The sequence below is a fragment of the Numida meleagris genome, chromosome 5, assembly GCF_002078875.1.
Source record: "Numida meleagris isolate 19003 breed g44 Domestic line chromosome 5, NumMel1.0, whole genome shotgun sequence".
Classification (NCBI taxonomy): Eukaryota; Metazoa; Chordata; class Aves; order Galliformes; family Numididae; genus Numida; species Numida meleagris.
The window spans coordinates 39,450,913-39,478,046 of record NC_034413.1 but is presented as its reverse complement, the minus strand read 5'-3'; the positions used below and the strand labels follow the sequence as shown (position 1 = coordinate 39,478,046).

General features: G+C 38.3%; 1 long non-coding RNA gene across 4 annotated transcripts in view; it reads right to left on the bottom strand.

Moving 5' to 3' along the window:
* Positions 13,472 to 27,134, bottom strand: part of LOC110400381 — an 82,378-nt gene continuing 68,715 nt past the window's right edge. For 2 of the 4 annotated variants that reach the window (XR_002439780.1, XR_002439781.1), the window contains 2 exons: positions 19,723 to 19,774; positions 13,472 to 14,367 (listed from right to left, as the gene is read on the bottom strand). This is a non-coding gene — a long non-coding RNA (uncharacterized LOC110400381). The remainder of the gene's footprint in view (positions 14,368 to 19,722; positions 19,775 to 27,134) is intronic. The other 2 variants (XR_002439782.1, XR_002439783.1) reach the window with 1 other exon arrangement.

Below are 27,134 nucleotides of genomic sequence, written 5' to 3'. Positions count from 1 at the left end.
TTATTTAGAATCATAGAATCCCTAGAGTTGGAAAGGATGTCTAAAGGCCATCTAGTCCAACTCCCCTGCAATGAACAGGGACAACCACAGCTAGATCCCCAAGTCCTTTTTGGCAGGGCTGTGCTCAATCCTTTCATCCTCCAGCACGTATTGGTATTGGGGGTTGCCTCAACCCCCTTGGCTCACAAGGACTGCTTTTTCAGTAACTAAGGTTTTTTTCCTAAGACTTATCACTCAGCATCATTTTATACTACTGCTATAAGCAACTGAAGTTTTCTCTGCATAGACAAGAACAAACAGGAATCATCCCAGTAGTCCATTACAAATCACATGTGCACTCCTCTGGCTCTTTGCTACTCTGACCTCAGGAACCCATCCAGTTATGGGATCAGAGGCTACAGGAACTTTAGATGATCAGTAACAGATGAGACAGCACCTGAAAACTAGAGTCTGGAAAGCTATTCAGGATGGTGTACAGCTTTTCTTCGGGGTTTAATTTCTGTGCCTCTTCTCCATCTTCAAGAGTGACCCAAATTATTCCCATACCTCATAAATATATTGAAAAACAGGTATTTGTAGAGCAAAGCACTGTAGCCCCAGGCTAATTAAGAATAAACTAGATTCCAGGTCCTTCACTTGAACAAAGCAATTCCTTATTCAAAAATGAGGGAGTTCTGAATGGTGGAAGCACTGGGACCTCTTGGCCAGGACCACAGAATCACAGAATCTTTTAAGTTGAAAAGGACCCTCAAAGGTCATCTAGTCCAACCCCCTTGCAACAAACAGGGACATTTACAATTAGATCAGGGTGCTCACTGCCCTGTCCAGCCTGACTCTGAATGTCTCCAAAGACGGGGCATCCACCACCTCTCTTGAGCAATCTGTGCACATTACTGGCTCATGTCCCGCTTGCCATCCACCAAGTCCTCTTTGGCAGGACCACGCCATCAAAGGCCCCATGCTTTCTGGATTTGCAATGCCATGCTTTCCATGGGGATTTGCAACCCCCATGCTTTCTAGACTTGCAATTGTAGGCCAGTCAGAAAGGAAAAAATATATGTTTTTAAAAAAGCAACATCAGAAGGGAACAGAGGCTACAGAGACAGAACTGCAAAATCTGAATCATCTGGATGAGCTAGACATAATTCTCAGAAGGCAAGACTATACATGTAACAGATGTATAGTCTACTTTTAGTAGTCCATCCTTTTGCGTGAATATAAATTGGAAAAGCTATGATAAAGCATACTTCCTTCTTTCATAGAGTAAGAGGGAACGGTCATACAGAAGGGGAGATTTAGATTACATGTCAGGGGAAAAGTTTCTTTCAGAAATGGTGGTGAGGCAGTGGAAGAGTTTGCTCAGAGAAGCTGTGGGTGTCCCATCCCTGGAGGTGTTCAAGGCTAGGCAGGATGGGGCCCTGGAGAACCTGATCTAGTGCTTGATCTAGCTGTTGGTAATCCTGCCCACAGCAGGGGTTGGAACTAGATGACCTTTGAGGCCCGCTTCAACCCAAGCCATTCTATGATTCTGTGCTCTGTCTTCACATCCCCAGCTTGTAATGATAGCAGGAGTTGCCTGCACTTGAATTCATTGAACTTCATGAGGTTCACCTGGGGCCACTGCTGGAGCCTATCTAGGTGTCGCTGAATGGCATCCCCTCCCTTGGGTGTGCCAAATGCACGATGCAGGATCCTGCCTCCCAGAACCTCTCTCAAGGTGCTGAGAAATCATTATTTATACCAAGGACTCTACTGACTTAAACAGCTGTGACAATTATTTTACCACCTCATACTGCACAAGGAAATGCTCTCAAGAACAGATTTGTAGTGGCAAGAAAGTTGTTAAATGGACAGCTTCCCTTTTACCATTTGGCCACAGTGAGCTGAGATTACAGTGTAACATTGCAAAGAATAAAGCCTTATGCAATATTTATTAGTTTTGTATTTTATACTTTTATCCTCAGTCCTTTACAGCTTTAGCTCTATTTTTCTGGAAGCAGATTATAAACACTGTCACTTACACTGTGCTTTACAAAAACACCAGAGATTAACCTCACTTTATTCCAGTGACTTGTGGTTTCTGAAAAACTTGATTCCATCAACTGTGAACAGCAACATAAAAATGATTAAGATGACTGGAAAGGATGAAAATCTTTGGTAAGAAGTGAGGTCTGGACACACTGGGGAGAAAAATATCATTGCACAGAACTCCCCTCTGTTTCTGTGCATCTGAACACTTCCTTTGGGACAAATTATATCCCCAAAAGAATGAGAGCTGAGCAAGAAAAATCCTGTCATTCTTGATAGTTGATCTCTGTACACATGAATCTAGGTGAATGCCAGGTAAACGCATCACTTCACTGAAAAAGAGCAAACCATCTCACAGTAAATGCTGGCTGCAAGCTATTGTTAAGTTTCCCCAATGTGTTCCATTACTTTTCCTTTATTCACAGTTTTGCAAACCCTCACTCTTAAAATTATCCTCTAACATAGACTTTTTTTAATGAAAGACTTTCTTATGGAAAGCTTCAGCAGAACTGGTTTTGAGAGCTCTGTCAAACTACTCCTACAAACAAGGGGAAATAAATTCTTTTGTCCATATTAAAATCATGATTAGATTTCTTTTGCTAGGAAGTCAAATTTACAGTTGAGGAAACTTTACAAACAATTTACCCTAGAGTTACAATGCTCTATGCCAATCCTGGAAATCTCACTACAGGAATCAAAAAGAATGTAGCTTTCATGTATGTTTCTTATACGCTCATCAGCATCAGCCGCTCATTCTCTGAATATCCCTTTTTCAGGATGTAAATATAGATAGTAATGTGAAAGAGACAGATTCTCTGATCTGACAAAGAACATTAAAGAGAGAACAAAAATGGAGAGAAGAATTCAATTAGATCTAAATTCCAATAACTAAGCACAGAACTGAGAAGGAACTCATTGCAAAATGACTGACAGCAGTTCTGCCTCGATGCAGTGCCTGAGCAGGGTTGGAAGCAGTGCCACTCCATGTGCAGAAGGCTCCCAGGCTCAGAGAACACCTGAGCATGACACTCAGAAGTCTGACACAACCTCCAGTACACCTGGCAGCAAGGTACTGTCAATACTTCAGGTTTATTTGCCTTATCTTGAAAGCAGTGATCTTCTCCAACAGATGGGGCTAGCAGCGTAAGATGCTGCTGATAAAGGACCTAGCTTTGTCAGAAAATCTCTTCTGTGATCAGCATTGATTTGCTTGCACATCCAGAGCAGTGGAAATAAAGAGGCTTTTGTACTTCTGGATGATAGTGAAGGCTGTGCTGCAAATCTGATTCTGCTGAGCTCCACTTGCAGTCTAATTGAGTAGAGTCAGTTCTCTCAGCACTAAAATAGGCAAGTAAGCAACTGGCCTTTTCAGCCTATAGTTTCATTCGAGCATGTTCTTTTAACATACCAAGGCAAAAAACCTCATATGCAGACTTGGTTTTTATGTTGTTATAGCTCAAAAATTTGAGAACAGAATGGCTGATTCCTATAAATCACATTTTTTCACCCTTCCATTCTCCAAAAATGAAGCACTGAACTGCAGAAGACATTCCTGCAGATAAGTCTTCAACTACCACTACAGCATCAAAGAGCAGTATCAAAGACTTTCAAGCCCCTCCTCAGCAATGCACTGCTGTGCAACCTGAAAACTGACCACGCTTTGGGAGTATCTCAAGGCAACACAGCATTTCTTCTTAGAAAATTTACATTCATTAGTTATAGCATTCTTTAAATTGGTAAAAGCAGGGGCGATCATTCAGTGGGTTCATCACTGGATTGTGAGTAGTTCACATCCTTGGGAAACTCAGTAAAAACTGACATTTGGTGTCAGCACCACAGACAAAAGTATGAATCCGTGAATTCTCTGAATTTATTGCCAGATATACAGGAGAGATAAAATACTGCTGATAAATCTCGAGGGCTGCCACAAAACCCCTGTCATATGTCACAAGCTATAAACTTACAGAAAGGGCAACTCTGAATAACTCTTCCCCGGCTTGGTTGCAGTGTCATGAGTTATTTCTGCTGGGTAGCTTCAGCTCCCCGCGCAGGCAGCAGGGCTGAACAGATTCCTGCGAGCAGGCAGGCGTGGGCTGGCAGCTGGCAGGGAGCTCTCCAGGTATCCTCTGTGAGGCTACAGCGCACCGCAACACATGGTGCTTGTCCTGAGGATGCCGCTAGCCTCACCACAGTGAAAGACAAGATGCTTCTCACAGAAAAATGAAGTGCTGAGTTGGTATCTGTAAAGTCCCGCTATGACTAATGGCCACACACAAAATCAAATCATTAATTCAGTGCTCTGCAGCAGTTCTCACTGTGTGACCGCTATTCTCCTTCGCCATCTTCCTTTTAAAACTACATTTTCCTATCCAACTTTATTTTAAAAAAGAGGAAATTAATTACATCTGAAGTAATTAGAAATTTAAAATCCTTTAATTCGCTTCTCTCAGACACGTAGCTTTAGAATATATTAAGAAGATGTTAGGCCTAATACTCTCCTCAGAAGCCTGAGAGACTAATTCATTTTGATAGAAGGCACACATGCCTCTGAAAGCAAATATAGCCATTAACTCCTTTAATCCCCCTCCATCACAGATGATCTGTTTGTTACTTAACTGTTGAATCGTGAAAATGTTGAGCAAAAAGGTTCTGGGATGCTCAAAGCCACGTATGCCGGAGATGCACCCTAAAAGCTGCCTGCCCCTAACACGTGCACCGCATCCCGGCATGAAGCCCTGCAGAACGCTGCAATGTTTGCATCCCTACCTGGAAACTGTTCCGCCGTCTGCCAACGCACTCCTATACCAGGCTAAACATGGCCCAAGCACAAATTTTACCGAGGTGTTTTAATGCGATGCACCAAGAAGAAATTTGGCAAAACACAATGGAGACAAACAATAGGATTGAAGCATTTCATTCATTGTGAGTTTCTGGAATTATGCCTGTTTACAGAAATACTAATTTAAAATGTAATTTACGTGGTTTATTTATGCTGGGAAAAAAAAAAAGGCATATCGCGATGTGATGCATTTATTCTTGTTTCAAAGGAAAGAAAAATCAAAGAAACAAGAAGGAAACAAAACAAATAGCAAGTAAACTGGGAGAACTTTACACCATGTTGCTGGAGCCCATTGGCATCACCACAAAGCAGAAGCACCTGAGGGCAAGTGAAGAAACTACAAGAGCCCAGTTCACATCCCGCCCAAACCAGGCACACCGCAGCATGGAGCAGCACCAGGAGGAAGGCACGAACATTATAACACTTCTCACTACAGCTTCACACCAGAGCATCCTCTGCATTCTGGCTGCCTCGGCCGTGTTGGCCTGATGGTTGCATACAGCCCATAGCCACAATCTGTCCTCCTAATCCAGCAGATTAAAAAAAAAAATACATACCATATGATTAAAGAAGGATAAAAAAATTTTCTAATACATTAAGTGCTATTTGACCTAACAGTCTACAGTAGGCTACCTACATAAATATTAAATATCAGATAAGTCTATGCTCCACAAGCTGCAAAGCAAACAGGAGTTGGACAGGCCAAAAAAAAAAACCAAAAACGTATTTTAAAGATGAAAGGGTCATGCATCAGTAAAATCATCTGTGGAAAGAACCATAACATTCTCATACGCAAACACTAAATTTCAAAGTAGCACTCACACTGTCTCAAGATGAATCAACCCTCCGTAAATATTTATTTCACAGGCCACCTACTGCAGGGCTATTTTTTCTCCTGGAGCTTTAACATGAAAGATCTGCAAGTGTTTGATTTTTTTTAAAGCAATGTGAGCGCTGAAAGATGATGGAAATGTGAAGGCACATAAGGACACTTTTAGAAGCTTGAAGATTAACAGCATGCTACATTGCAGAGCAGTTGACTCACTTGAACTTAAGCAGGGGATAATTTCTTCCTGCAGAGGAAGCGAGTGGACAGAGGACTCATCATTAATAATTATCCTAATCTACACTCCCCATTCCTGCACAGAGGTTTTTAACAGAATGGGATTTAATAGTGAAGTGGGATGATTTGAGCCCTTAAGCAGAGAATGACAGAGAAGAGGTTTTCGCTACATGCGCTCAGGCAGGGCTCTTAAAGCTCAGCCCCTGTCCATCACTCCATTAAGAGATTTGCTGGCATCCATCCACATAGCAGCCATGTGCTAGACTGAAACAATTTGGCAAAATATTAGAGGATGATTTCTAAACGCTTTATCTAACCCATGAGATCCAACAGTACCTACTAATAGGTTACCTTGAGCAGGCTATACAACTTCAAGTGTTTCAAAAGCACTTCAGAAAAGGGGATGGTATTCACTGACAGCAAAAAGGCAAAAACTTTGTTTCACCCTGCTTCTTGCTTTGGGGATCCACCCCAACTGATGAATACCACAGAGACAAGACATGCATGGGGAAAATGGGATGATAAGAGACTCAGCATCTTTCTCTGTCTTGAAAGCAACACAGTAGAAAGATAAATTAGATGCATGTTCTTTGTAGCCTCAATTTTCATGTTACATTATATTACTTTCAAATAACTTGTTTCCATCCCTGGAGCAGGAGCTGTTACACTGAAGCAACTGGAACCAGTAACTTTGGAACCACTTGCAGCCTGCTTTGCTGCTCTAAGTCACAAAGCAGCCCCCTTTGCCAGGCTTTGATAGTGCTGAAATCCTAAACACATCTTCAAAAAACCGCAACGAAAGTCTGGAAGGTCTGGTACTCAAAAAAAAGCCCTGAAAAGCCCCGACAAGATAAATACTCATGTATGCCAGGAGTAGCACAATCCCATGACAGATGTAGAAGCAATCCCCTCAGGACCCTGTACATACTGAGTGTACAAAAGGTCTGCCAAAAGCCACGTAGGGCTGCTGAAAAATTACTTTTCACAGCTGGTGATAGCTGGGGGAGGGGAGACAAATTGGAGAAGTCAAACTCTATTAAGAGAAAATACGAAGAAATGAAAAATGACAGGGAACAAATGGCATCTTCCCAAAAGACATGAAGTAATACTTCAAAATAATCCAAATACAAATATTTGAAAATAATCCAAATAGAAACATTTGATAGAAAAGAGATCCACGTTGAGAAACTAAAACCGTGAGAACTTTTATTTTCAAATTTTAATTTTTAAATGCCAGCAAAGAAGTCCATCCCCTTCCCAAGATCCACCCATGGACATTGGTTGATAGATAAAACTTTGCTTTCACAGCTGCAACGCAAATGGTTCTCGTGTAGCAGCAAAGAGGGAACTCCACAAATGAATTAGATTACTGGAACAAAAAAATTATTTCCCCAATTTTTTTGTCCATTGATAGGTACAAGACATTTGGGAAAAACCTGTGATCCATTCTGATGGATTCCTTATACTTTATATTAAAAAGGAGCAGTGGCAGGAGTGCAAGAGACATGCAAATACAAACAACTTAAACAGAAAGCCACCAGTACTTTCTCTGGCAATAAATTTTATAAAAATTCTGTTACTTACAAAAGTGTCATTTTGATATGATATGTATGACTTTTCCTTGTTTATTCTTATTTTTAAGAAACCAAAACTATTCACCCAGGGTAATTACTATGGGGTACTAACTGCCATTTCTTATAACAGAATCGTTTCAGTCATTACTCCTTGTTTTGCCTGACAAATGCATGGTATGCTTCGGAATATACTGTTACACTCTACAATATTCTGATATATTTCTAAGTATATCCAATTCATTACTTTCCAACATGTTTACAGTTCCCAAATATTTACAGTGAATAACCAAAAGTCAACCTGAATTCCGTAAGTGAAGAACAAAAAAAACTATGTATCCAAATATTTCAAGCGTATGCTTTATTTAAAAAAAAAAAAAAAGTCCTGCTCTTCCCCTAGTTGCTAAACATGTTTTTAACATAACAGAAGACGTTAGAGGCAGCACTATATCCTAAAATGACAGAGAATAGCAAATGCGCAGATAAGAAATTTGAGTTTAAATTGCTGTGGAAGTGCAGAATTTGTTACAAAATGACTCTTAAAAAAGGAAAAGAAGCAAGATGGAAAATAAGAAGGACACTCTGTAAGCACAGATAAACTAGATTTACAAAACTATAGCAGGGATTTTCAGGGATAAGGACAGAGGACTCCAGTTTTCTGTTTTGCTGTGAAATCACCCTGGATAGGGACTGGCTTTCTTCTCACTATGAATCAAGTTTGGGAGCACTGTGATAGATACCATGCTCACAGGAAAGAATGAGATACCTTTACATAGTCCAGAAACTACCACCTGGTTGATAACCAAGTTGGGCTTTTGCTAGATTGAATACCTGACCTAGTAACTGACAACGTGCAGTCATCAAGGGAACTGATGGAAAGCTGCACCACTCTTCTCATTCCTTGTTGCACCTGAATTTCCAAAGTGTATACTTTCCATTCACACTGGATTAGCCTTCATAGGCAAGATTCATATCCCCATCTGGAGCCTCTAATTTTCCGTAACAACATAAGAAAAAAACAAAGACAAAGTGGCAGGACAGAGGAACCAAGTGGGCTCCAACCCAGAGCATTATACAACCCATGTAACTTCTTTGCCCACAGTGCATGATATCAGTCTACTTACCAAATACCATTAATCACAAGACACATACCTAGTAATAGCTAGTTAAACTTTGGTAAAAGTGTGGGGAGAAACAACATTAAAAAAAAAAAAAACACTAGATACCAAATTAAGGCAGACTTGATATGGACCAAATACTCAAGCTGTCCATGATCCAGACAGAAGCAAAGTCACTTGAGACAGAGGTGGTTCAGAGCTAGGACTGGAACAGAACTTCCCGACAGTAAAAGGCATGGAAATCATTAACTTGAGAATTTTTCCTGTAATTAATAAAACTCATTAAGATATTCTCCTTATCAAATGCAGATTCCTCATTAAAAGAAATGAGAATCCATCAAAATAAATTTGGACCAGAACACCTTCAAAACACACTGAATTTACTATATATAAGATGTTTCACTTTTCTTACGCTTTCATTGCACTGAAAACATACCTTAGGAAAAGAAATGGAAGGAATTGAAACTCTATCTTTCAAGTCTGTTGTGCCAACAACTTTTCAGATAAGTATCAATAATCTGGTTTTGACGAAATGAAGACTTTGCTAAGTAAAATTTTACAGAACTCTAAGGAAACTTAAAGAGCAAAATTTCATAAAAGCTTTTAATAAGCATACAGATGTTTAGCATCACTGTTATTTTGTCATGTTTTTTTTTTCTTCTTACCCTTACAGAGTGGGGCAAATTCCACAATACCAGAAGAGAGCTTACATCCTCAAGCAAACGAGCAGTTGTGAGATGTATTCTTGTAGCCAAATGTCACGGTTTTGTGATTTTCGGTTATTGGTATTCCACATCATAACATCATGTAGTGGATGTACCTGGTTCTCAGAAGAGAAGGACTACTACAGTCCCCATGGTACTTTTCTCCTCTGTTACCATTTTCCAGCCAGAGGGAAAAGATAAAAGCTCGCAGTATAAAAACTTGCAGATCACGAGACCTCATCCCTTTTTCCGCCGTCTCTCGTCTTGGCAGCACCTCGCTCTCCAGCCGTCTTATCGTCAGTAGTAGAGTAAGGCCTACCTTGATTTTGGGACATTCTCTCTGTATTGGATTTATCAGCTCAAATTGTAATTATATTGTATTATAGTGTGTTGTTTTGCATTCCAATACCTTATTTAGTAAATTCGTTTGTTTCTCCTCAGATTGTTGCCGCTGTTCTTTGCTCTCAGGGCCATCTCCTAACCCTTTTTTTTTTTTTCCTTTTCCCTTTTCCCGGGGCGTGGGCCCGTGGATCCCCCGTCCCCTTCGTCACGGAACCGGGCCGAACGCCTGTAAACCGTTGACACCAAAAAAAAAAAAAAAAAAAAAAAGCAAACACTAGGAAGAATCCCTACAATCTTATACAGTGGAATAAGAGCACTTTAACAATTAGAACTAGATAGCTAATTAAATCACAGAAGTACCTATCCTTAACGATCTCTAACATGATCAGTGAAGAGCCCCAGACCGTGAGGAAGACATAATCTTCCTCCTGCCTCTTGTTCTTACGCAGACTCTGTCGGACTCTGCATTCAACTTCCCTACGACTAATACAAGAACCCAAACTAAGTTTGGACACCTTTAAAATGTTTATTAAAAAAGGATGAAATCTTACTTATGAGAACTAACTTGCTAATGTGACATAAATACATATGCAGACAAAAAAGTCATGTGTAAATGTTCTAATGCTTTAAGACTTCTAAACTAAACTTTAAGTAAGCAGAGGCAAAGAAAAGAAAAAAATATTGGAATGAAGATATAAAGTAAAAGCATCAAATTTCGTACTTTTTGAAGCCTGTTTTAAGTGACTTTTGTCACTAAGTGAAAAAAAATCTAAGTTATGACAATATTTTGTATAGAAAAGTTATCACAGTAATCAAATATGAGGAAACACTAAGAGTTCAGATGTCCTAAAAACAATAAATTGGTTATTTCTGCACGTTTAAAACAATGCATACAGAGAAATCGGCAGCACAGAAGATGCAGATTAATACAAAACTTCTGATAAACTGCTACTTTGGAAGGACACTGTTCAATAACTATACAATTTTTTTCTTCTCATCCTTCCCTTTATATTTGTAGGGCCTAACTGCAGTACACAATGTAAACTGGGTATGGATAGAGTATTTTAAATATTCTCAATGGCTCCACTATAGTGTTTAATGCAAATATATTAACTCATATCCTATTTCAGAGATGTTACATTAATTCCAGTTTGCCAGACCACTGATTATTTGTGGTCCCAAACAGATGTTTAAATCTTGGTTTTAATTTTTTAGCCCTTGTAAGTTGCCATCTTTGTATGGAAGTCATATTTCGTACATAATTACATAACTATAAGCACATTTCTAGAGAAACACTTGTCCTCCTTTTTAAACTAAAAATTGTGGGTTTTTTTTCTGTGTAGACAGCATCACCAATAAAAATTCTTCCTGCACTCATTAGCACAGTGTCGCTGAAGATTCCCTCTATCGTGATTTAATCATAGAAATTAAGAGCCAAAGACCCACGCTGAACATGAAGAACACGTTGTATGCATGTGGTCGTTTCCAATTCAATTGCAGAACTCCTTGCTGAAACTGAGAATTCACCATCAAAAAAGTAATACCCAAAATAGAGCATAGAGCTTTCAGTTTATAACATAATCATGAAAGAAAAGTTTGGTATTTTGTACTACTTTAGAGAGACTCTCAGGAATAAAATCTGCAAGAAGTTCACATGAAGATCAAGATGTTCAAGAAACGGCCATTGAATTTTTAATTAAATATCAGTCTCAGTAATTCTAAGTATCTACAGGGTTTTTCTTTATGATTTTGCATATTATGAAATGATATAGGGAAGGTGAAAAGGAGACTACCGTTTAGTTTCTTCCCGTATAAAAAAACTCATGAGCATGAAATAAAATTGGAGGACCAAGGTGGCTGTTTTGAAAGTACGTACACAATTAAGCTGTAACGCTGTTTGTCACGGAACACTCTGGGTACTGCAAGTGACAGAGGTTTAAAAAACAGCTAGAAAAATTGAAGAAGTTGGGGAGCAGGCAAATGGAAACTATGTTAAGGCACATGTAAAACAGGGAGGTGACCCGAGACAACCAGCATGGCTTCACCAAGGGCAGGTCCTGCCTGACGAACCTAGTGGCCACCTGTGATGGTGAAGGACCACTGATGTCATCTATCTGAACTTTACTAGGGCCTTTGACACGGGCCCCCAGAACACCCTTCTCTCTAACTTGGAAAGATACAGATTTGATGGGTTCAACAGACAAAGAACTGGTTGCAAGATCTTACCCAGAGAGTGCTGGTAAATGACTCAAACTCTAGAAGGAGATCAATAGTAAGAGTTGTCCCTCAGAGGTCAGTACTGGGGCCAACACTGTTTAATATTTTCATCAGTGACATTAACAGTGGGATTGAATGCACCATCAGCAAGGCTGCGGATGACACCAAGCTGTGTGGTGCAGTCAACACTCCTGAGGGATGGGGTGCCATTCAGAGAGACCTAGACAGGCTGAGCAGTGGGCCCAGGTTAACCACGTGAGGTTCAACAAGTCCAAGTTCAAGCTCTTGCACCTGGGTTGTGGTAACTCCTGGTACCAGTACAAACTGGGGGACAAAAGGATTGAGCACAGCCCTCCCAAAAATGACTTGGGAATAATAGTGGATGGCGATGGCAAGCCAGATGTGATCCAGGAATGTGCCCTTGCAGCCCAGAAAGCCAACCTTATCCTGGGCTGCATTAAAAGAAGTGTGGCCAGCAGGTTGACGGAGGTGAACCTGCCCCTCTACTCTGCACTGTTGAGACGTCACCTATTGTACTGCATCCAAATGTGGAATGTTCTGTAAGGATAGACTCAGACTTATTAGAGTACACCCAGAGGAGGGCCCCAAAAATGATCCAAGGAATGGAACATCTCCCCTGTAAGGACAGGCTGAGAGGGCTGGGGAAAAGAGAAGGCTCTGGAGAGACATGAGAGCGGCCTTTCAGTATCTAAAGGGAGGCTATAAGAAGGAAGAGGAAAGACTCTTTAGCAGGGTCTGTTGTAATAGGACAAGAGGAAATGGCTTCAAACTAAAAGAGGGGAGACTGAGATTGGATACATAAAAAAAAGTTATTTTTTACAGTAAGAAAAGTGAAACACTGGAACAAGTTACCCAGAGAGGTGGAGGATGCCCAATCCCTGAGGATATTTAAGGTCAGGTTGGATGAGGCTCTGAGCAACCTGATCTAGCTGTAGGAGGCCCTGTTCATTGCAGGGGAGATGCACTAGATAACCCTTAAAGTTTCCTTCCAACTCAAATGATTTTATGATTCTATGAAAAAGTAAATCAAGTCAGGACCACTGAGTGAACAACACAGTTAAAGAATCTCCAGCCAAGCAAATCCCTGAAAATGGTGACCAGCAAATTATTCTACACAAATGTCAGCACAGCCTTCTCTATATACACTTCTCTGGCTGTCACTTACCTTTGGAGAAAGAAGACTAGACTAGACTGATTTATATCCAAATGAATGCAGAACTTTATATCTTTAAGGAGGAAAGGAATCCGCAGCAAGCCCAAAGGAGCAGTTCCAATACAAGTGGCACAAGGGAGCACATCAGAGAGGAGAGAAATATGCTTGGTGTTCCTCAACAACTGAATCCTCCAGACAGGCTGATAATAGATTGTTCAGGAGAATGGAACAGGCTTATCTGAGTCTTGGGCCTGCGATACCCGTGAGTGATAGCACTCATCCTCCGTACTTTTTTCCTTTAAATCTAGAGTTCACTGTGTTAATCTTGTTCTATTCAGGACAGGTTAGCAAGTTTTCAGATCTTAATTCTATCTCTTTCCAAGCCTCTCCACTACACAAACACATCAATTTGAAGTGTAAAAACTTCCTTACAGATTTATTGCTTCATAAAGGCATATATTTTCCACATACATATAATTACAGTATTTGATGCAGAACTCTCACAAAGAAAACAAGGTCATTTCCCCACTGAGGGCTATTAGACATGAACATCTGTCACTTAAACAAATGTCACCAAAAACTTCAACCTGAAAACTTCACTTAGGCACACAAAATGGAAAAAGAGAGTTCTATTTTCAAGTTGATGGGGTGACATCTGTTTGAGTGACAGATGCCTGGGCCATAAGAGTGCTGAGCACAGTGTTCCAGTGAGAAAGTAATCGCTTCCAAAAGACTTAACTCAGTACAATAAATGAAGCATGCTTTCTATTATGAAGAGCCCTATTCATATTTTTAATTCCCATTTATCAGGGATTGAAGTTGTAAAATTTGAAAGAACTGCATATGTTCAAGTAAGCCAGCCTTACAGCATTTAAAAACATCATGTTATTTGTGCTGGGGTTTAAATCCTGGTGTTTAGATCTCATTATCTTGGATTGACCATGAGACTGCAAACAAGTAATGCAAATTTGTAAAACATTCAGTCTAATTTGTATTAGAATTAAAAACTGCTTCGGGTATGTGCAGTTTGGGGGATATTTCTTTTTACTGCTGAATGCTACACTAATCTGCGACTGAATTGATCATTGCATTGAATTAGATATTATAGGATGATTATCTCAAGCGGAACAGAAAAACCCCAAATAAGCAGGGAGTGCCTATCTGAAAACAAAATTACACAGATTGAAATGATGAAAAAACAACTTCATAATTTTGTAGTTACTATTTTGAGTTTGTTTCATTAGAACATAAATACATTCCGGGGAGGCAGTCCATTACTGATAGGTAGGATGCTGTCATCTCCAAAATAATCTGTAAAAAAAAAAAAAAAATTTGTTCTTCATTAAATTATCCAGTCAGCTTGTACAGGGTTCTCCAACAACCTGTTGTTTATAACTTTTTGCTATTATGTAGAATTCCTGTACAACTGATAAATAGGTGAGTATTTGCTTTTTGAAACAATGAATTCAAAACATAACAAACAATTAAAAAAACCACACAAAAATGGATTTGGCAAAATAGAAACCAAAGCACACATGGAATACTTGAGTCCAATCCAGATTTACTCTTAAGAGGGCTATTAGCAACTTTCCCATCAAACTGAGTCTTCTGACAGAAAATGAACTCTCTGTAATATCCATCAGATCACTCAACTTAAAATTCAAATTTTATCTGCTTTGACTTTGTAATAAAAAATGAATACCCATAAAAAGAATTAAAGCACTTCATTATTATAGAATTTAACAAAACATTGAAAAGCATCCTTCTGTCTTCCAACACCTTTCAGTCTTCTGTGTGGGTTGGGTCTCACAGGAGTAAGAGTACTTCTATTAAAGAACTCCATTTGCTTTTTTAGTTATACAACATATTAGTTGAATTACATGCAGGGGAGTTGCAGGTCTGAATACATTACTGGAAAACTAGTTTACTCATGTGGAAATTAGATCATCTGAACATGCAACTGTGACTGCTGGCAACACACCTGAGGGGGAAAGCATAGCTCAATAAAAAGCATTTTAGTGTTGTTCTGCAGCTATGTTTATATTTTGAAAACATCAAAATACTGCCCCCAACACAACAGTCTCATCAAAGCTACGTTAAAAGAAAATCATTTGAAGGAAGGGGAAAGCAGTGAAATTTCAAACTTCTCCCTTGTCCAGCAGAAGAAAATATCTACGAGTTTTCCTTAGCTCTACACTTCGCTTAAAGCCAATGTATTTTTTTTATTTTAATTGATTAATTTTATTTTTTATCCCAAGAAGCACTACTTCTACAACAGCTATCTGGCTGCCAAAAGCCAATCAACCTCTATGCATCACCTGCATGACAAAGGTGAGGGGACATCTCCAAGTGTGGGGACAGCCAAGGACGTGACTTCTGCCAAGCAGCTCTGTAGCAAGGAAAAGCCTACCAGAGGAGAGTGGGCCTTGACCACAAAAAGATGACAACTATTTGCAAAGAGGAGGATAAATAGCACCTCTGGCCTGAGGCAAGAAATCTGGCCACTGCAGAGAGCTGCAGAAGGAGCAAAGAATAAAGAGGTCATTGAAATGGAGCCGCCTGCTCAGCCTCAGCCTGACAGCCCACATAGCAAGGGTATTTTCTCCAGGATAAATTTAGTGCTGCAACACTATGGAAATAAATTTTAAACCAAACCAATGGCAGCTGTCTGTATTTCAGCTCATCACTCAGAAACGATCTTCTTCAGATGCATATAATTTAAGTCATTTTTTGAATTCTTTGATTAATTGAGCACATTTGTTCTTACTTTGTAATTCATTTTTGAATGCTTTGAAATAAAAATGATTACATGGGAAAAAACACTTCATACTTATCAGTATATATTTATGTGCAATTATACAGATTTTTTTGCGACAGATGCTCCGAATGTGAAAAGTGACAGAACATGCCCTTCAGATAAGTCTTCTGGTTGAGCAAAAATAGGACTAGAGCTTTCTACCTTCTTATTCAACACTTAATATTTTGGGAAAAAAAGAAAAAAGACAGCATCATTTAACTATGGAAAACATCATCATTGCAGCATGAAGTTTGCTGCGCACTGCACATAGGTCTTGCTGAACTAAATCCTTATGTCAATAGACTTCACTTTCCCAAACATGTAGACAAAGCAAAAATATTAAAAAGAAAACATTTATCTTCCTTTTTGTTCTACAGATAACTGAAACAAAGCACATTCCAGGATTTTTGACAGCTATTAATTGTGCTCATGTCTTGCTTTTTCTTCTTCTTCTTTTTTTTTTTTTTTTTTTTTTAAACTTTGCTGCTCAAGGTCAAGGTGAGATTCATAAGCTAAATGCAGACCTCCTGCATTCAGGTTAAGTCAAGCCACAGAAACCAAACAGCTTTTTAAGAGAAAAATCTCACTGAAGCACAAAACAGTCATAAATGCTGAAAAGTGCTAGTGGGTTGTTAAATGTTTGTACGTGTTTTCACTCAAGAGCTATTGCAACACAGCACCCACCTGTACAAAATACCAATGTGAAAAGCTGGTTCTGGAAAAATGACATCAGAATAAAACTTGTCCGTATGCCTTAATGATCTAGTACAGTGTTTAAACATAAGGAGAGAATACTAAAGCATAAAAGACTGATAAGAAATTGAGGAGGAGTGGTGGGAGCAGTGAGGGAGCTGAGCCAGCTGTGAGGAGGCAGATCGGACACAAAATGGCCACCCCACACCGTGAGGAGAAATGGCCTCTATCTGAGGCCCCGGGTGGGCAGCGCTGGGCACAGAGCCTCAACCGCGGGGTGGGAGTGGAGCACGGCCCTGGGGGGCAGCTGAGCACCTCGTGTGGGGCTGCCTAGAACTGCCAGTGATAAAGACAAAATAGAGAATAAGAGGGAAACAGGAACACCATCTATTGGCGCCTGAGGAAGTTTCCAGCAGCCTGTTACCAATGTGGTAGCATTGTCTCTATTATAAAAGTCCTGATTTGCTCCGGGTTCCCTTCTGGGCCCAGTTCAGGGGTGGATGCCTCACTGGAAGCCAGCCCCCACCTCTGGGATCTGTTTGATGCATTCAGCACTGATAATTGTATGAGTATTTGTGTATATATATATACACACACACATATGTACGTATATAACATGTCGTAAGTACAGAATTAAAAAGTACGGGCTGTCACAAGTCTCTTTGCTGTTAGAGTGTTGATAAGCTTGTAATCCAGAAGTATATTCGCTGCCACAGAATTATTGATGACACCGTTAGGCCTGTAACTATCCCCAAACCGTATCTGTGGCTTCATTCCTGATTTTTCCCACCTCAAATCACTTTTCTACTGCATCTAATTGAAGCTACTATTAATTTATTAGTGCTGTATCCTTTATATCCACAGGCTAGGTGGTTTCCCACTATCACCTTTTTTCGGATGATGGAAAGTGATGAAATCAGCATTGGAGCTATTATAGGTGCTCTTCCTGTTGATAAATCTGCCTTAAATCATGAGGAAATAACTCTGAAAGAAGCATTTTTCTTAATCCCCAACTTTCAAGGATCACCTTATAAACTGAACTGGCAACTAATAAAAGGGATTTTACTACCAGTGTAGCCCTAAAACACTTGGAAGATCTTCAGAATGACAGGAAAGTACTTCACAACAAATACTGTAAAAAGATAAGAGTCATTTCAATTAACTTCTTCATTTTGCTGCTAAATCACTCCGAAGTACTGTTGCTAGAAGAGGTAACTATTTTAAGTATGTTGTTTCTGGAAGTGACTGAAATAGTAATTTTTCCTCCAAATTCCTTTGCCTTTTTTTGTTAATAATTATTTCAAGTTTTTCCTAATTACACATGGTTCACATTCAAATATTGTCACTTTTAAGCAACAACTTCTGCTTCAAAGTACTTAAAATAACTATTGTATAGAAATAAATACAAGAGATCAGTTTATCACTCTGTAGAAAGACTTGAGTTCAAGGCAAACTAAATAAATTCACATCACAGTAACGGGTTTTAGAAAGGTCTATATCACATTAATGATTTTATTTATTCATACTGACTAAAAAAAATTAAAAAGCAGAAGCAGGCCTATTTAGTCCAAATGTGGCACTATAAGTATTTTTCTTATATCTGTCAGCAGTGATTTTTCTTTAGCCAAAGAGATAGTAGACGTTGGCATTCCAAAACTTAAAGGAACTTTAAAGTCTATAATAAATAAATAAATCGCAGATACATTATTATTAATGTGTGCTTTTTATTTAATTCTTGAAAACTTGCAAAAGCATTAAACTAACGCATTGTGAATGCACAGCAATTGACCTAAGTTACATCTAACTGAAAAATTCATACTTCTAAAGCTATGAAGTACACAACAAAGAGCCTAAACAGGCAGGGCCACAGACAGCTTCCAAAACAACTTTGCAGTCAGTTTCCTACAGGCAGCCCACCCTGTTCCGCTCCACAGCTTAATCAAAGACACAAATGAATCTCAGGCATAACCCCAGCTGCATCCTGACCATCTGAGATCAAACGCAAAACTTTTAACAGTGTAGAATTGGGTTTGAGTAAACGACTCTTCACCGAGACAAAAAGAACACCTTCCAGGAGCTACAAGCTTGAATGAAGCCATAAGTCATCACAGACTTTACTAATAGAAAGGAATATTTACTGAACCACTGGTCTAAAAACCTACAAGGTTGGCAGAAGAAACCAAAAAGTACTGTTTAACTCAACTGATAACATTCAGTTGTGAATACTGAAATTGTTTCTCCTATGAGCAGAAAAAAAGTGAACACAGAACATTATTACAAAACACAAAAAGGTACAAATATTTTTTTGTAACCACTGAAATGCTATGAGGAAAAAATGCTTTTCTTATTATCTAGTATATGGATAAAAATAAGTTGAACTGAGAAGTCTTCCCAAGCACTTTGCAAAGTACTTTCCTCCACAGATACATGAGACAGTTATGCTTAGTATAATCAGTGTTATGCTTACTACTGCAATTTCCAACCCATATTTTGAGCTTACTGTTCCTAACTTTTTTAAAAATAGTTTTCTGCTATGTACATAAAATTCACTCTCTCTTTTCCCATATTTCAAATGGAAAGCCAGTATTTCAATCTACCCATGACAGATTAATACGTTTAAGAGGAAAGGTAGGATTTAGCACTTTGGTTCACACAGCAAAACCTTCAATATCACTACTGAGATGATATGGCTTTCCAAAGCCACACCAAATCCTTCATAACAGCAGAAAAATAAATGTGAAGACTGCCTTCCAAGGCTCATAATGATGACTGTATAAAACTGACCAGGCTTTGGTCAGGAAAACGAGATTGAGCACAAGTCACTACACACCTTCTGATTTGTAAGCATCTTGTGTTATATGTGTAATAAGAAAAATGCACATTCCCATCCATACTCATCATCCAACACATCAGGGTAAAACAGCATAGAGTTTAGAGTTGAAGGAAGAAAAAGACAGAAAGAGAGAGAGAGGGCTCTTCATGACAATCCTTCATACACATAAGAGAATTTCAAGAGCGTTACAAACCATGTTAATCCCAGGTCCCTGCCTGATTGCTTGGGTAGCCATTATAAATGGTAAGACTAATTTGTAAAGTGTCTGCTGGCATAGGAACTTAGCATGGAGCAGGTGCCTACAGCCCCCCGGCACTCAACAGTATGCAGAAATGGCACAAACCTCTTATTTCTGTGTCTCTTGATGGTCCATGAACATGGCCAAGGATTTGACCCTAAACAAACAAAAAAAAGTGAATGCTGTAATACACACTGATAAAAGCCAACTCTCCCCGGCCCCAAAAAATAAATTAAAAACACTCCCCTTAAAAAAAAAAAAATGCTATTAAGAATAAAAAGGGAAATCCAGACAATGAAGTCAGGTCAATGTAAGCATAGGAAAAAAATGATACTGAGATGCTACTGAGACTGTCCCACCTTCTGTGTATTTAAAAAAATGTATTACGTTTTCAATGGATCCATAAAGGATAGTTATAGATACACCTCCATAGTCCAGCAGACACAACATTTAATCCATGCTTTTCAACAAAAGAGAGCTTTAGGAAGAAGCTGGGAAAACAACAGCAATAAAAGTAATTGACTAAAATGAAGTTTTATGTGCAGGTGGAAATTGCCGATTTCTTCAGTAGTATGTCTACTAATAATCCCACATTCCTCTATGCAACAGTTTGAAAGGCAGATTTAAGTCTGTTACAGAAAAATCTCACCTCAGAACTGATGAAATCTATCATTTCTCAAACTTTTGAAATGAAACAGAAAGTACGAAGTGCACCAGTTGGCACCAAGTGTTTTAAAGCAAAAGAAATGGTGATTTTATTTCTGTACCCTTGCCACAGTCTTCCAAAGAAACCATCAAGTTTCCAAAAAGTGCTTAATGACTATTATCATTTAAAAAAAAACAACAACAAAATTAAATAGTGAGTAAACCACTACTCCTCAGGGCCACTAATTGGAGCGAATGGAAAATAAGCCTAGGAAGATCATCTCATGATAAAATCATAAATCTCAAGCAGAGTTGGAAAAAAAATCTGCCAGTATCAAGGGTCTGGGCAATCACTTGTATAAAATAACTTTGTTTAATGTATTTAGAGTTGCCTGGGGATAGAAATAGCTAAGCATTGCTGCACTGAGAGAGCCAGGAGATCTGATTAATGAGGACACTGTCTACTGGAGAAGTCCTGGCAGCAACCAGAGCTAAAATTCCTGGCAGATGAACTCAGAACCTGCCAGAAACTACAGAATTTGGATGAATCAGGTCTTCACAACAATGTTCAAGTGAAAGCAGAAATAAAATAAATCCAAATAAAATAAATTCTGCAATGTGAAAGCCACCCTGCTTGAGTTAGTAGCTACAGAAAACTAAATGTGCTCAAGACACATTTAGATGTTATAATAAGGGACATGGTTTAGTGGGGAGATATTGGTGGTAGGTGGATGGATGGACTGGATGATCTTGATGGTCTTTTCCAACCTTGGTGATTTTATAATTCTATGAAATTTTAACAGCCCATATAACTGGACATCTTATAAAGCAGTTTTCAAGGGCAGTATCTGTTTCATAAAAATACAGTCTACCTGTTCAGTAGAGCTTTCCATCAGTAGATCCCAAAACACTATGCGTATGGTCAATAACTGTCCCTGAGACTAAGAGATGAACAGGAGACTTGTGAGAGGATACGAGTAGTCTAATACCAAGCAAAATGATGTGAAAAGGATACAAAACAAAGACATATGGAAAGTTATTACAAGTGAAACATTTATTGCTAAGCAAAATAATACCCTTTCTTCTATAATGCAATATGGCAGTCCCCTTATTTTGCTATCCTAGTAGCTAATAGCCTTATCTACAGATTTTTAATTTCTATCTTTCTTAGATCAGAAGTAGCCAAATTGCATTTGGCTAATCAATTAAGGGATTAGAAATGTACTAGGCTTACTTGAAAAAGAAAATATTTATATTACTAAAGTAATTGTGTCACATAAGTTGGACTAGTTCCTTGAAAAGAACATCAAATTAATATATAGAAATATAGTGTTTCCCCGCTTACTCAGAGTATGTATAAGAAACCCTGGACATGAACATAAATGAGCATTAATTCCTTCTGTGGAGGAATTACTGGCACGTATTCAGAACATGAGGTACTTGCTGTCCATGCAGAATGGACAAGACTAAATTACATTCACAAGAAACTTCAATTTTAGGTGTACAGACTTAAAAAAAAAAACAACAACAATAAAAGGTCTATTTCATGACACAAAATTACAGTCATTAGGTGAGTTACACTACTATAAAATAATTTTAATATCATATGTTCAGCTCCTTGAAATTGTCTTTGTAGAGTTTCCTAGTAAAACATTTTTTGCAATAAAGCAATTTACCAAGAGCCAAATTGCTTTGCTACCATTAGAGTTTCTCCTTTACCTATTTTAGTTTTGTGTCAGCAATGTATTTTAAAAGCAGTAAAGCAGAAAGCAGTAAAAGAAGCAATAATGAAGGAAGAGACACACAAAGTGATCCTTAATGGATAGTCAGCTTATGAAGGCAATTCACAAGCTGTAGCAAAATGAGTTCTATGCACAAAAGAAATCAATACTCATTGTAGCATCCTTCCTGCTACACTGCAATTTATCAGCTAAGCAGAATACTGCCACATCCCATAGACCTCAGAAAACTACCTGCTCTTGAAAGCAATAGTTATGGTACCCTGCTTTCTCCATAGCCAAATCTGATCCATTCACAGCACTGACTTGTTCACTCTCAGAAGATCAGAACAGGGCAGCTTTTCCAGTGACAAAGACCAAGGATGATACTCTATGACACAAGGATCCCACACAACACAAGATATCCCTGGGTTGCTTTCTATTGCAGCCTTTTTCTAAATTGTTATTGCTGGTGAATTCAGACAAGCTAATATCTGCTTAGTTGCCAGATCAATGTTTATCATGTAGATATACCGTAATATTTCCTGTTTACATTAAAATCACACACATATTCAAGCCCCCGGAAGTTTGCATCATGCAATGTGGTTCATAGACAGACAAGTAAAGTAACAATACTCACAAAACACTTTCTCAAAAAATCATTTTAAAAAAATGAATGAAGGACCATACCTAAATTCATGAAATGGAAGTTGTAAAAAGCAGTACTCATTTTACCCTTGGCAAAACTCATAGTAATAAAACCACTAACTTAAGTACTTCCCAGCAACCAATTCCTAAAATTTGTTCTCACTTAAATATAAGCCTTTATTAACATGAAAATAACAGAATCCTACTCAAATTCGCAAGTATATAGCACTGCAATGCCTGCTTATGTGATTGGAGTAAGTAAGACTGAAGATCCAGGCACCAAAAAGATCAGAGTCTTGTCATTTGCCTAACGGAGTACATTTCTCCATTTCAAACCACACGAAGTCCTGTAATGAAACATAACAGTAGCAAGTAAGATAACCCCCAGTTAAATGTGTGATCACATCAATTCACTGCTGTAAGAAACAAACGCAACCTTCTAAACGTACCTATCAACATCAGTGTGACGTTAGTATTGCCATTAATCAGTACAGACATAAAAAAAGACTGAGCAGGTCAAAATCATTTCTGGGACATAAGACTGAGGCACACTGAAAGAAGCTTAGTAAATGCGGGTAACCATTCTGAAGTTGGTTTTGAACTGCTCAGAGGTCAACCTATGAATCAACCTATCAACTGATAATCTGAAATCCAGTATGAAAAAGTGCCTCTGAAAAATTTTGGAGTGTCTTTTCTCCCCCTTCCTCCAAACTGTATTGCCAATATTTAAGATAACTTCGGCATTCATACAGTAAGTATGTTTTCAATTTCATTGCTAGCCGAACAGGAAAGATTCTTCTCATGGACACCAAGGCTACGAACTGCCGAAGCAAGGTACCAGAGATATTTGTCACATGTGGAAAAATAGCTGATATTGACAGGATCAGCCCTTGAAGTTTCCCTAAAAAAATAACACTCAGTGTTCCTCCTGAAAAAAATACCTCTTTAAAGGGAATCAAAACCACAGCTGTGTTATATTTCCAAATACTGGCTATAAGCTTCCACAGTGGTACGCTCTAATCTTTTTCTAATATCCATTATAAACAGATTCATAGAAACATATTTTTGATTGTGTCATCACTAAAAAAGGAAAATTCAGAAAGTAAGAAAAAATCTCAGACATTTTCAGAAAAAAATAAACAATAAAGATCATCTAAAAAAAATGAAAGGCTCTTTATGAAGGAACTTGCTGGAGTTCTGGAGTCATTTCTAAGACACTGTCTGAGGAGTAATGAAGTAGACAGGAGGACATTCACTAAGAATAACCTTCTACTGATTTAAACACTGCTTTGAAATATCTCTCTGCACATCTCAAATTTCTACAGAATATTCCAGCTCCAGAGCACTCAAACAAGTCTGCAGCAGGAGCTCATCACAAGCTTCAGCCAAAGCCATATTCAATAATACTCATCTGTGAACTCATTTCAGTGAGGATATGTTCATTATTTGGCACTTCCCACCTCCTGCTGGTAAATCACCATCCAAACAATGAAAACAATTAATTGGCAGATTAGGAAAACAAAACCATTCACTTCACGAGTCAGTAGTTTTAAAAATGAAATGAAACCATCCATGTACCTCTTTTCTGTTAATCTCTACCCTTCTTTTCTTTAAATGACTGCATCCTGAAAAAATACATTAATTCTAGAAGCTTCATACACAACCCACAATACATAAAACTCAGAAGAAAAAAAAATAAGAATGCCATACATACTGATTCATAGTTCATCAGACATTATGTAGGCCAACATTTAAAACTTCAGGCAGGAAAAAATTAAACTGCTATATATACTATTTGTATGTACACAGACACTTGTATACCATTTCTTCCCACAGTAAAATCAAAACACGTTAACAGAAAGAATAAGTACCTGAACCCTTTGGAATGGAACTGCAACTTATGCTCAGCAGGAATGGAAATAATGAAAGGTGCTCCAGTGTAGAGCAGTGGAGCCCTGAGAGCAATGCTGAGTGAAATGCTATCAGTCAGCTGCAGCAATATCTGAAAAGGCTCCTTGCTGCCACTGAAGGACACACGCAGTTATTGCCAACCCTTTTAAAGCAGTGAGGAAGGCTTTCTCTCAGCATTGCTATAAGAGAGCTTTTAAGGTCTTGACACATACAAAATAAAGCAGGTTGACATGCAGCAAGCTATATAAAATACTTGGAAATATTTTATAATATTTAAAATATTTGCATGAGTAGTTCAGGTATGAACACCTAATCTACAGTTAGAAGTTGAGTGGGAAACAGAAGTATATATTTAAAAACAAACATTCACACACACACACATTATGTACATGTACACACACAGATGATACATGAAGACAAACGCTCAATGGCAAATGAAGCCACTGGACCGAAAAGCTACACTCTAATTCTCTCCATAATTGCTTCTAGAAAGAAAAAATAAGTATTCTTTAAAAAGCACAAAACTGTTTTACTATACTCTATTTATTTCAAGACCTTCATAGCTTACTTATAGAGTAATATAGCATTTAAAGATTTTAATAGAACTAACTGCATCACCTACCAGTAGCCAATTATGTTATATATTTTCAGATAAAATGCCAACCCTACTGAAGCCAACGTATTTTGTATTGACCTCAATACAATCATTATTCCCTCTTCAACACTAAGTCTGAAAAATCACTACACATTCCCAGTATTTTGAGACCAAAACCTATTTAATACGCCTACCTTGATAGAAAGGTTTTCTCAAACAGATGGCTGGTAGATCAAAATATATTCTATACAGAAAAATGTCCAAGTTTATTACAAATATGATGGACCTCCTACCAGGACATGAAGGACTTGGAACACATTACTATTTTTTTGCACATTAACACTGCATTTTTACCAATACAGTTACATCCAGATGTCATAGTTCCATTAGGTCAAACTTTTTACTAGCTCCTTGCCACACGCACGAAGTATAAATACTCAAGTGAAAGCTTTATATGCAGGAAGTATGAACTTGTCCATTGCCCCAGCATGGTCCCAGCTCTGCGGCAGTAACCACCAGAGGCAGATGTGAATATGCTGGCAAGACAGTATGCTCTCAGAAGTCTGCCCACCCATCAGAAATCTGTCTCATCCTTCCCCATCAGCCTCAAAGCCTCTCTCAACATGGAAACCTCCCTCTTCATCACACATGGTTTTGTATAGATCTATGATTTGTATACTGATAGTGTATGCTGAGTGCTAAGGTTTTGCTTTCCATCCTAGACTGGGGCATGTTATTAACCACAAAGGTACTGCACAAGTGACTTAACATCTCCCACTCCTTTGGCACATCAGAGAGATCAATAAAAATATATTTAGACCAAGGCTTATTTCATGTCCTTCCAGAATCCTTCACTATTTACAAATATGATGCAAGGTTCTTATTTTTTGCCACCAAAACATCTATCGATTTTACTTATTTTAAAAGGACAGACATAGATCAGTTTGACTAGTTAAAACTTGTATTATGCACAACACATATATTCCCTAAGATAGAAAGGAAAAGCAAGTGTTCCCACTTAAATGTTTCTCTACGATATTTTACATTTTCAGTACTCAAAAGTTTTGTGGTTCTTGTGGTGGGCAAAGCCAGTGGTCAGTACTTCAAGTAATCATTGCTACACTTACTATACAGCTTCTTATAGAATCATAGAATTGCAAGGTTGGAAAGAACCTACAAGATCATCTAGTCCAACTGTCCTCCTATCACCATTACTACCCACTGAGCTACTAAATCATATCTCATAGCACCTCATCCAGAGGCCTCCTGAACACCGCCAGGGACAGTGACTCCACCACCTCCCTGTGCAGGCCAGGCCATTTATACTCATTTTCACTCCTTTATCTGACTTACTTCCATTGCATAACCCAATCTATAATCTGAGAAAATAGCAAGTATAAGCAAGAAGTTTCTGAAACGACTTATCACAGATTGTAACATAATTATCACCTTAACGGAATTTGTAACTCGATGTTTGAAATGATTGCATTAAATCTATAGAGGATAACAATTACACTGAAATATAAGAACCCACTGGTGAATCAGTCATTAAATACATAATGAACTCTTTCAATTCACATGCAAATCTTAAGCAGCAAACTCATGAGCCTGTTTTTCCATGTTCAGATCTGAAAGCACATGTTGCACAATACTTCACCTGAGCCTTATACTTTTCCCATGCAATTACTAATCTAAATTGAAATCATTTAAATAATATTATCAAAGCATCTCTTGTATTAAGACATGAACCACACAATTAGGATTTGTAATCTGCTGTGGTTTTTTTTGGGGGGGGAATACAAAGACCCCTTTACTCCATTAAAATCAGTTCCAAAAAAATCAAAATACACAATTCATCTCAAATATGTGAATATGTTATCAGTTAGGATAACAGAATGTAAGCAGTCCTTAAATATTATTTTAAAAAATAGAAAATACAATCTTGGCTAATATCCTGGCCCTTTCTCAGTGAAGTTTATGACGTGATAAAGAACAAGAGA